Source organism: Pleurodeles waltl, chromosome 6 (genome assembly GCF_031143425.1).
Source record: "Pleurodeles waltl isolate 20211129_DDA chromosome 6, aPleWal1.hap1.20221129, whole genome shotgun sequence".
NCBI lineage: Eukaryota > Metazoa > Chordata > Amphibia > Caudata > Salamandridae > Pleurodeles > Pleurodeles waltl.
Window position 1 is genome coordinate 1,499,287,395 of NC_090445.1, and position 13,004 is coordinate 1,499,300,398.

Consider the following 13,004-nt stretch of genomic DNA (forward strand, 5'->3'; position numbering starts at 1 on the left):
CTCTAATAGCTATTTTTACTGTAAATGACTGCAGATTTCCTAGGAGAAAAGCAAGTTCAGAATAAAATCATTGATCTTCTAGTTCTAGTTTGGTACAAGCTAACTGGAAAAATACTCACACTATTTTTAATGTTTATTAGAATCCAGTTTAGTGTTGAAGACAGATTTTAATGAGTTTTAGGACTTTTAAAAGTTAGACTTTGTCTACCAGAACCTTCAGTAGTCTAATGTGCATTAGCCTTCTGACAGATGGCCCATCACTCCTTTTTCTGAGCGAGAGGTGAAAACTGCCCTCTGGGCAGAAACAATGGCGTAGGTCTTTTGGCAGGAAGACCCGGGGGAGAGGTATGTGACCCATAGCAGCTCAGGTAGGACAGCTTTGGAAGTGTTCAGGAGCTTCATGAATTCAAAAGGGACAACGATGTTGATCTGTCTATTCATGGTTAAATATAAAGAGAAACATCTGGGAGAAAATCATTTTGACCTCTAAGCTTTGAGAATCCAGTTTGGCACCATCCCAGTCGAAGGCGGGCTGGTCGCAAAACACATTTAGTGTAGCTAAGTGGTAGAGGATTGCTAATTTCCATAAGCAAACACTGGGCTGGTCCAAGGGCAGAAAGGTTGTTCAACTTTGGATTTTACTTAGAAATGTTTGTTGTGGAATAGTTTGTAGTAAAGCAAACAGGATGTGCTGCAAAAAGTGGGTGGGTTGCCGTTGAGATTTTTTTCTCTTCGGTTAGGGAGTGTCCCAGAGCTATCTATACACACTAGCTAGTGAATCCTAAAATAATGCACCTGAGACAGCGCATAAAAATCCATTCTGGACTTGTGGAAAAACAGACAATGACTGAAACCGCTGTTTGAGACCTCTAAAAAAATTACACAGTCCAGTTATGTGTTGGGACTTAGAACACTTTCTTGGAGACACCTCCAAAGCTCCAGATGGACCAACCTGTTTTAAGTATTTGGCTTCAGTTCCAAGGTGGTGGCTATAACTTCAGAGGTAGCATGCTTCTCATTAAAAAGTAACAAAGTCCCTTTTTGTGTTAAGACCTAAATGTAATTTTAATGCTTTTCTAAAAAAAAGTGACAAATGCCTTTCTGAAGAGGGACTTTTTTTTACTTCCAGACTTTTACCAAGATCAATCCAGTTGTTGTATTCAACTAGGGTTCCATTGCGGTCAGCCTCAAATAGTGACAAGTTCTCTGGTCTAATGCCCGCATAGACTATCATTGTCACTTTGTACTTTTTGGTAAAATTTCTACTTAGAAATTGGAAGCTTCTTATCTCTGGCTCCCCTAGTTGGATTTTTGTTGTTTTGGTGCCATTTTGTTTATTAAATGTTATTCTATGTTTCTAATTCAATTTCAGTTTTTTATATTTCTGGGAAAAATGTATATTATGCAGGTGTAATTCACGTAAATTAGGTCATTTTGTGTTTAGCTTCCTATGCTAAATTCCCAAATTACATCATTAAGCGATTTTGCAGAGCTACACACCATTTGTGGTACAGATTTACCACTAATGGCACAATTTCTGAAAAAGTTACAGAGTATGCAGAGGAACAACAGAACATATGCTCATCTACTCAAATACTGCATGACAGAGAAACTGTATATATCCATTGCTATATTTGACATCTTCAACAATCCAATGGAATCAGTTCTAATTAATAAAAATCTAAAAGCTCATAACACCTATTAATCAAATCTACAACAGCCATTACTAATTTCAGATACTACAGGTATTCTTGTTCTGAAACTACATACAATGCCCTGTTCCCCCAACCCTCACAAAGGTTATACATTGGGAACATGGCTTCAACATACAAAAATGATTGAATTGCCTCAAAACACCATTATATATGGTATACCTGACACATGTAATTTCCATACTATCTACAATAACACCTTCCACTCATTTACCATCCATGGACATTTAAACTGCCTAAAGACCTCGCAATGAACACTGCAAATGGCATATATTATTAAATTTCCTAGTGACCTCTCCCCCCAGAGTTCACTGTGCACATCCACCCATGAAAAAATTATTGAGGGTACTGAGGGAAGGAAAATACAAAAATCAATATGCACATCAAGCTTATAGAACAAGTCTGCACTTCACTTTACAAATCCCTAATTTTGTTATCAAACACCTTGACCCACATTTTTTAATCGAAAACCCAAAATTAACTAAAATTTCTACAATCTGATAATCACACACTTAACAGTTACAAAAAACTATGGTATCCCAGCACATCAAATATTTACCTCAAGAATGCAGACTGACATTGCTGCACAAACCTCCAAAGCGAGTTCAGCCAAACTCATATTGCACTGAACAGTTCATTTATAGAGTGTGTGCTGAGCTAGTCTGAAATCATAGAATTAGTATCACCTGTGCAGTTTGTTTTTCACTGGGTAATGTTCATTCAAACTGAAACACCGTGAAGAACACCTCCAAAGCCCAACATGGAGCACGGAAAAAACCTCCTCCTGAAATACTTCACAGTAATAGGAAAGTTCACTGTATTTTTTAACAACAAAAATATGAAGCGAACTCAAATAGTTGATTCCTTCAAAATTGTTATGTCTTATCCAGGTGTCTGGTTGACACCTGTTCGGTATAAGTCAATAAGGACGCTCAATGAAGGACCCCACGCCAATTATAAATACAATTTAGATTTACTAGAATTGCAGGTAAAATGTAGGCATTTAGCACATTAACAATAGTAGAATAAGAATAGCAATGAAAAGCATCTATTTATATATATATAAGCAAAGAATTAATTGACAGATATAAGTTTTGATTAACTGTATACTAAAATGCATTGCACTACGATATTCAGGAAGCAGAATATAAATTAGTTGAATACTTCAGATAAGCTTTGATTTACTGCACACCAAAATGCATGTTTCAATTACTGCAGCAGGCTCTCACTACGATGTTCAGGAAGCAAAATATAAACAAACTGGATACTTCATTTAAGCTTTGATTTACTGTGCACCAAAATGCATGTTTCAGTTATGGTAGCAGTTCATACTAATAGGTTTAGAAAGCAAAATATAAACAAGCTGAATACTTCAGGTTATAAACACAGTGCAGGCATAAATAATCAGTCATAATAATAGAGCAGAGAAACAAAGGTATTTTATCCCTGTGTGGAAACTTAACTTAATCCACAACAAGCTGGGGAGACCTCTACCGCCTGCTTGGACCTCTCTCCCCCTCAAGCACCACAAGCAAACAGGGAGGCAGCGCTGGGCCATGGCAGCTTCCACAATTCCATCTGCGAGCTTCCAAATCCCTCACACACAGTTCAGTGCTTAAAAACTGGAAGCTTGGATTCTATCTCATTCTGGCATTTTCTAGCTAATGTTATCAGTACTTGGCTGCTCTGCTCTGCTCCAGCCATTGTTTTCATGTTATTTGGAGATTACTGAAAAATAAAACTAAACTGTTAAAACCACTAACACATTGAAGATTACAATTCCCATCCACTAACGCAATCAGACCAAATATCTAGATAATCACATCCTAGAACTCATAACCAACCAAGTGACAAGTAACCACACTTCCACGTAGTGCTACTTTTGCATTCCAAACCACCAAACACAGGTTCTAAATCAAATAACAGAACATCGTAAAAATAGTCAACGTAAGTTATTCCATTGATTAGAGTACTACTTAAAACTGACTGGGAGATTGAGAAAATTCAAATTCAGTATGAAAGTAAATAGAAATAAAGTACTAAAGCCACTGTTAGACCTGACATGCCTTAGGGTGGTCACCCCTAACTTTTTGCCTGCCTCCCTCCACTTTTTGGACCCTGTTTTGCTGGCTTTTAGACTCTGCGCACTTTACCACTGCTAACCAGTGCTAAAGTGCATATGCTCTCTTCATTTTTAAACATGGTAACTCTGGCTCATACCTGATTGGACTATTTAATCTACTTATAAGTCCCTAGTAATGTGCACTACATGTGCCTAGGGCCTGTAGATTAAATGCTACTAGTGGACATGCAGCACTGGTTGTGCCACCCACTTAAGTAGCCCCCTTAACCTTGTCTCAGGCTTGCCATTGCAAGGCCTGTGTGTGCAGTTTCACTGCCACCTCGGCTTGGCATTTAAAAGTACTTGCCAAGCCTAGAACTCCCCTTTTTCTACATATAGGTCACCCTTAATGTGGGCCCTAGGTAACCCCTAGGGCAGGGTGCTGTGTAGGTAAAAGGCAGTACATGTACTTGTGTAGTTATATGTCCTGGTAGTGTAAAACTCCTAAATTTGTTTTTACACTACTGTGAGGCCTGCTCCCTTCATAGGCTAACATTGGGGCTGCCCTCATACACTGTTGAAGTGGCAGCTGCTGATCAGAAAGGAGCAGGAAGGTCATATTTAGTATGGCCAGAATGGTAATACAAAATCCTGCTGACTGGTGAAGTCGGATTTAATATTACTATTCTCGAAATGCCACTTTTAGAAAGTGAGCATTTCTTTGCACTTAAATCTTTCTGTGCCTTACAATCCACGTCTGGCTGGGCTTGGTTGACAGCTCCTTGTGCATTCACTCAGACACACCCCAAACACAGGGTACTCAGCCTCACTTGCATACATCTGCATTTTGAATGGGTCTTCCTGGGCTGGGAGGGTGGAGGGCCTGCTCTCACACAAAGGACTGCCACACCCCCTACTGGGACCCTGGCAGACAGGATTGAACTGAAAGGGGACCTGGTGCACTTCTTAGCCACTCTTTGAAGTCTCCCCCACTTCAAAGGCACTTTTGGGTATAAAACAGGGCCTCTGCCCTACCTCATCAGACACTTGCTGGAGAAGAAACCTGAACCAGAAACTACATCCTGCCAAGAAGAACTGCCTGACTGCTCAAAGGACTCACCTGTCTGCTTTCTACAAAGGACTGCTGCCTTGCTGTTGCCCTGCTGCCTTGCTGAACTCTTGTCTGGCTGTGAAAGTGCTCTCCAAGGGCTTGGATAGAGCTTGCCTCCTGTTCCTTGAAGTCTCAGGACCAAAAAGACTTCCCTCTTTTACTTGGACGCTCCGTGCGCCGAAAATTTCGACGCACAGCTTGTTTCGCGGCGAGAAAAACGCGGCACTCCGACGCTGATCGACGCGACGCTCTTGGGATGATCGAAGATCCGACGCACGGCCTCGCAAGGACAACGCCGCCCGACCTCTAGAGTAGAAATCGATGCGACGCCTGCCGTGAGATCGTAATTTCAACGCGCAGCCCCGCAGATCGAAGTCTAGAGGAGAAATCGACGCGACGCCTGCCGTGAAATCGTAATTTCGACATGCAGCCCCGCAGACCGACGCGCAGCCGGAGAACAAGCAGGAAAATCCATGCACAGACCCGGGACATCTGGTAATCCCCGCGATCCACAGAAAGAGACTGTCCGCGCGCCGGAAAACGACGCCGACTTCCCCGCGTGTAAAATAACGACGCAAGTCCGTGTGTGCTGGGAAGAAATCGACGCACACACCCTTTTTCCACGCACCTCTTCTCTTGTGGGCCTCTGAGGAGATTTTTCCACTCCCAACCAGGTACTTGTGCTTGAAAGAGACTTTGTTTATATTCTAAAGACTTAAGACACTTTATATCACTTTTCCGTGATATTTCTACAATTTTCCATTGCAACCTTATTCTTTTTGACCTACAATTATCCTGATAAATATTATATATTTAAACACTGTGTGGTGTATTTTTGTGGTGCTATATGGTGGTATTGTATGATTTATTGCACAAATACTTTACACATTGCCTTCTAAGTTAAGCCTGACTGCTCGTGCCAAGCTACCAGAGGGTGGGCACAGGATAACCTTGGATTGTGTGTGACTTACCCTGACTAGAGTGAGGGCTTTTGCTTGGACAGGGGGTAACCTGACCGCCAACCAAAAACCCCATTTCTAACAGCCACTGAAACTTGAAAAATATAATCCCAATCCAAAATTGAACTGAAGAATCACGATGATCACATTCTAGAACTTATAACATTCCAAGTAGAAAGTCTCTGCACTTCCACAAAGACCCACATTACATTTCAAGCCACCAGACACTAATATTTAATCACATCATTTGGAAATTGCTGGTAAATAAGAATAAAATGAAGAAACCACTAACACATTGAAAAATCTCTAACTCATTGAAAAAAGTATAATTCCCATCCACTGCCACAATCAGACCAAACACCTAGAAAATCACATTCTAGAACTCACAGCCGACAAAGTGGAAAGTAACCGCACTCCAACATAGTGCTACTTTTACAATCCAAACTTTCAAACACAGATTCTGAACTACATAACAGAACATCACAGAGATAATCATTATATAGTTATTCCTGCGATTAGAGTACTACTAAAAAGCTGACTGAGACGTTGGAAAAATACTGATTGAGTATGAAAGTAAATAGAGATAAAATACTAAGGCCACTGAAATCTGAAAAGTATGATCCTAATCCACTACCATAATCGAACTGAAAAATCACAATGGTCACAACCTAAAACTCATGATATGCCAATAAAAGAGACTCTGCACTTCCACCCAGTACCACACTACATTTCAAATCACTAGACACAAAATAAAATCTTGATCACATCAAATGGTCCCAAAAACAGTAATAAATATGATCTGTCTGTGTCCTTTAAGGAGAAAAACATATGGCTATCAATGGTCAGTTGGAAATAATACCCAGTCAGATTGATATGCCTCTAATAGTCCTAACTAGTAGATGATTCCCAGCAGGTCTGATACACAATATATATATGTATATATATATGTATATATATATATATATATATTCGTAACCAAGTCCCGGAATGCAGGTGCTCCACACAGCGGTCCTGGATGGGTTCCGAGAGACCCTAATATAACCTGAAACACTGAGTAAGGCTGTTGCCGAAACGCGTTGGATTTTGTGCTGAAATAAACTGAATTTTCATATTGGAGGTGTCCTGGTTCTCCTGATATTGGAAGGAGTGTTTCAGGTTATATATATATATATATATATATATATATATATATATCGCAGATCTCCCACTGCCCAAACAATTAGTGCAACAAGTAGGATTAAATCCTTCTATCTTCCCTTATCACAATAATACGTTATATATACATGTCCTCCTCCTAGGACAGGTATACCATCATAAGATCCAGTTAACCTATCAAAAATGTTTACATTTCAGGATCAACATTTAACCCTTGTTGCATAGTTTGGAAGCAATTGATCCATCAACTCTCCTTGCGTCATAATTTGAGATCTCTACCTCCATCCCTATGATGGACTACAGTATGATCAATTCCCATAAGTGTAATTTGATATAATTGATCCAACTGATGAATATCCATAAAGTGTATTGCCAAAGGAGATCTAAGGTCAGCATGTCTAATTGCTCCCAAATGTTCTCCCCATCTTATTTTCAAGGCACAGTTCGTTGAGCCCACATATTGACAATTGCAAACACAAGTGAATACATAGATACAGTATGTTGTCTTGCAATTTATAAAATGTCTAATCTGAAAACTTCTGAAGCCATTAAAATTGTGAAAAACCACAGTTTTACCATTGACATACTAACAACAGAAGCAGTTCCCACATTTGTAACTTCAACCATGTCTTATCAGAATTTGGAATATATCTAGAGGTGTCACTCTGGCTAAGTATTTTTTTAAGAGTATCTGCCTTTCTATGGGTAACCAGAGGCTGTTGGGGTAAAATATGGTTTAGATTAGGGTCAAGTCTTGAAATTTGTCAATGTTTCAATAATATTTGGAAAATCTGCCTATTCTCTATACAGAAAGGTGTATTAAATTGAATCTCTGTCATGGTCCTATGTCTACTTCTGACCTTCCCTCTCTCCATCAACAGGGAAGTATGTGAAACCTTCTGTACCCTAGCTAATGCTGTTGCCAGAGTATTGCTTGGCTTGCCTCTCACCTGAAAGCTCTGCAAGCATTGCAATGCTTGATCCTCAAACTCCTCAGTCTCAGGAGGGGATATTATTCTTCTGTTTGTAAGGATGCCCAGAACTATAGTGCACTATATTATCTCTTGCTGTGGGTTTCCGAAAGGTTCGGCTATGTAGCACTTTATCCTTCACATATAGCTCAAAGTCCAAAAATGTTATAGGGTGTTTATCATATTCTAATGTCAGTTCAATGTTTAAGAAGTTGGTATTAAGGAAGGCGTGATATTCCCACAATTCTTCCTCTGACCCATCTCAAATACAAAAAATATCATCAATGTACCAATACCATACAAGTACATGATGGTAGCTACCATGCTGTTTCTCGTTCCATACATGTTTCCTCTCATACCAACCTATGAATAGATTGGCTTAAGAGAGAGCAAACCTAGCACCCATAGCTGTACCCCACAATTGATGAAAGAAATCTTTCTGGAACAGGAAAAAAGTGTTTTCCAATACCAAACTTGTCATGTCGACAAGCATTTGTACATGTTTATAATTACTAGCACTCTTGATTCAAAAAAAGTATTGTAATGCCTGTAGACCACGGAGTGAGAAATAATGGTATAAACACTCTTAACATCCATAGTTACCAAACAATATGATTCCTCCCATGGTATGCCAGATAATTTGGTTAGCAAATCCTTTGTATCTCGAAGATGGACTTACATTCTACCTTTGCTTTCCTTCTTTTCTTCTTTTTTTCTATCTATAAGATATTGTGCAAGAAAAATTGCTAGTTGAAGATTTTAGGTCTGAATTCAATGTAATATCTTTTCAAACTTTTCTAGGTGTTCTTTTTATGTTATGTTTTATTTATTCTTCTTTTGCCATCTATGTAGATCCATGAAGAAGCGAATGTTCCGCAAAACACGTGTTGGAGACTGCAATGGATGGAAACTTCAACTACCTCTTGTGGATGGATAGATTTTGGCAACTATAATTAATATAGGATGTACATGCTGTGAATATTATTGGTGCAGTTATGATGTACTTGTAATATTATTTGTGCATTTTACTGCTGAACATGTTAAATGGAAAACAATTCTTATGATCAGTTAGATGATACACAAAGTGAGTTGTCTTGTTTTTTTGATACAATGAATTTGCATTCATTGAATAATATAATAATTATTTTTCAATGATTTAATATTTGTAGTGTTTTTATTTTGCTTTTTGTGTACAAGGTTCTAGTGTTGAGTTTTTTCTCCCCACATTTCTGTGGTATAGAGCTTTAAATGTATTCCACTTACTCTTCACACATTACATGACCTACAATATATATATATATTTTGGTTTTCCCTACTGAAAATCACAGTATAGAGGAAGACACTGTCACATGAAAACTGCCTGCACAAATTATTCCAAACAGGCTTTTGGTGTGGCACCTATTTTGTTAATCATCAGCAGCACATTCAAAGAACAGAGCATACAGGAATTTTAGAAACTGGGTTTCTGGCTGACAGAGAAATGCAACCTGACCAAGTAGAAAAAAACAAAAATTCAATAAGTAGAACTTCAGATTTGAACTTTTAAAGAATAAACTGTAAAGTAGCTGTTAAAAACAAAAAGTATCAACTGGGAATCTTGCAGCACCAAGCTAGGATAAAGTCAAAAGTTCCGGTCAACCACAATGGAGTGCGGGCTGGGTACAGGGACCCGGTTCGGCCTGCTAAAGAAAAGTACCTTAATCCTGGTTGTGTTGACATTGAATATGGGTGGGGAGCAGGCTAAAGTCTTGAAATGACAGTGATGCATCAGTCTTTCCCTTACAGTAGCAAAGATCTGTCAAGTTTCTCCATGCAACAGCGGTGATACGTCAGGTTCAAGATGCTGAAGTTCCGAAGGTGATGCACCGAGGTCAATCCATACTGGAGAGGTGATGTGTCTCTTCCAATCCATAGAAGTGGTGCCGATCTTCCATTTCCGATTCACACAACAGGGGTGATGTGCTTGTTTCAGTCCTTGCAGAGTCAGCTATGCTTCATTTCACCTGCAGAAAACATCTTAGGCCCACTTCAAAGGGTCCAGGAATGGGGTGTCACCACTTGGCAGGACAGACTTACAAGTGGCAGAGTCCAGGTGTAGCTGTAGGTTGGTTGAAAACCTTTTATGTCCCTGAGACTTCAATCTGGAGACCAGTTAGTCAGCCCTGGATTCACTCTGGGTTCTGGGTTGGAGAGATGGAGGTCACGTCCTTCTCACTCCCTGGAAAGAGGGCAATATGTCAGCACAGCAAACCAGGAGCCCAGCAGAGTAGCAGTCCAGCAGACTGGCAGTTCATGTAGCAGCACAGCAGCCCTTCTTCCTGGCAAAGTATCCACAGGACCATAAGTGCACTGAGTTGGTGGTGTCAGAGGTCTATTACTTATACCCAGTTTGGCCTCTGAAGTGGGGAGACAGGCCTTAGACATGCACAGAGGTCCTACCCTTCCTGTCCTGGTTCCAAATCCACCACTGGGGGTTATGGATCCCTTTTTGTAGGGACAAGACAAAGCCTTTTTAAGGTTTAAGTGTGAGACTGTACTCAGCTCCATCCTCCATCCTGCCCAGGTTCGCCCATCAGGATGTGGATGGCCCATCAAGTCACCCACCCCAGACAAGTGATCAGAGACAGACAGCATGCACCAAATGGATAAAGTAGGAAAATGCCAACTTTTTAAAAGGGACATTTTCAGTATTAAAATTCAAAATCCGACTTCACCATAAGTTGCAATTTTAAATTGGAATTCCAGAGACACCAAACTGGAAAAACCTATCTCTTCCAGATTGTGCATTACACTTATAAGATGTAATAAGTTAATCCCCATGTTTTCTTTTGGGAGAGATAGGCCTTGCTGTGATGAAAAATGACTTTGGGAATTATTCACATCCAGGACATCTAAAATTTAAAAGTACATGTCCTACCTTTTTAGTACATTCCACCCTACCCCCTGGTTTATCCAAGGCCTACCTTAGGGGTAACATATGTGTAAAGGGAAGGTTTGGACCGGTAAAGGGGTTATTTTATTAGGTTAACATGGCAGAGTAAACTGCACATACAGGCTCCGAAATGGCAGATCTGAGTCTTGGCTATGGGCTACCTAAGTGGGTGGCACAATGAGTGCTGCAGGCCTACAAGCAACATTTAGTTTACAATCCCTGGGCACATGTAGTGCACATTATTAGGGACTTATAACTAAATTAAATATGCCAGTTGGGGTTAAGCCTATGTTACCATGTTTTAGGGGACAGAGCACAAGCACTTTCACATTGGCTAGACGGGGTAAAGTGCTCAGAGTCCTAAATCCATCAGAAATGAGGTTGGTACTAGGCCCAGACATAGAAGTGTACTCTGCCAGTGGAGTTTGCAGAATTTGGGCACTTCGTGCTATGCAGAGTAGTGCAGCGATACAGAATTCTGCTCTTCATAGCAGAGCAGAGTTAATTTCCTAAGAGGTATGACACTCCCGGGCCGCTGGCGAGGGCGGGAGACGCTTTGCATTCACGCACACTGCTTCCGCTTGTGCCAGAGGTAAAAACAGTGCCGTTCTAGAGCACAAACTCATTTCTGGAGTAGATTTTCTACTACAGATGCATCTAAATATTGTCAAAAAGAGATTTTTGACTATAAATCTAGTCAAAAATAGATTTTTTACTAGGTTTTCGTCCCCAATGGACCTTGCAATTTGTTTTTCAGATTGAGAAGACTTTTTTTCAAACAGGAAGGAAGTGAATCAGAGACTCTAACTTCATGTTACTGTCCAGCAGGCTCCTCCCAGTGGTTTGTCCATCTCCTGGTCACTTTTCACTTGGATTTTGAGCTGGAAGGATCACTCTCTTTGCCTTTTGGATTTAAGGACTTGTTTTTGTGAAATCACACAAGTTCCAAAACTATTGAATAAGGGTGTTGTTTGTTTGCTTGGGCATGCACCAATATCTCTTTGTACTTTAATTTGATTTATAGTGGTGGGTGATCTGGTGTTTAAGTATGAGCATAACTTTTTTTGCATTTCATTAATTTTTCACCTTTTGTGAAGACAAATTGTTGCACAGCTCAGTAGTACCTGTCCTTTTCTACATGTTTGTTACGTTTGCAATATTATTTTGCTATGTGCCCCAGGTTTCCAAAGAGCCATCTCACAAGTATGCTCAGGACAAGTAGACAACAGTGCATGAAATACACGTTTCAGGGATATATGTATTTAAAACTTAACTTAGAGCAGGGATCGCATTGGCTTAATTAGAAATGTTGGCTATTGTTTGCATTTCATTTTTTTGGTGAAAGGTTTATATGTTTTGGGGTAATATTTGATGATTACTTGTCTTCAGTATTACCACCACCACCATGTCTTGTTATGGCCAGTGTGTGCGTGTGGGTGTGTGTGTGTGTTTGTCATTGTCCACCATTTCACTTTGTTCTCCATGCAGTGTGGCCAGTTCAGGGGCCATTTTCTGCCAATACCTGGCCATTTTGTCTATCCAGCCAGTGTTCCTTTGTCAAAGGCCTGCATGTGTCTTTTGTTTGCCATGCCTTCTTGGTCCTTGTTGTTGCTGTTTGACCATGTGGCTGGGTGATGGGCATTTTGTGCATTCAGCCAGTGTGTGTTTGTCATAGGCTTGCATGTGTCCTTTGTTTGCCATGTCTCTTTGCTCCTTGTTGTTTTTTGACCTTGTGGCCGGTTGGCAGCCGTTTTGTCCATCCAGCCAGTGTCCCTTTGCCACATGCTTGCATGTGACCTTTGTTTCCCATGCCTCCTTGCTCCTTATCGTTGTTTGACCATGTGGCAGGCTGGCGGTCATTTTGTGCATGCAGCCATTGTGTGTTTGACATGCCTTCTTGCTCGTTGTTGTTATTGTTTGACCATGTGGCGGGCGAACAGCCATTTTGTCTATCCAGCCAGCGTTTCTTTAAAATAGCCGTACATGTAAACATCTTTAATTATTGATACTTTGTTTCAATTTTTGTCTATTTATTTTCCATTTTAATTTTAATTATTTCTTTTTTAATTCCTTTTTTATTTGTATTTGTAATTTATTTTTTC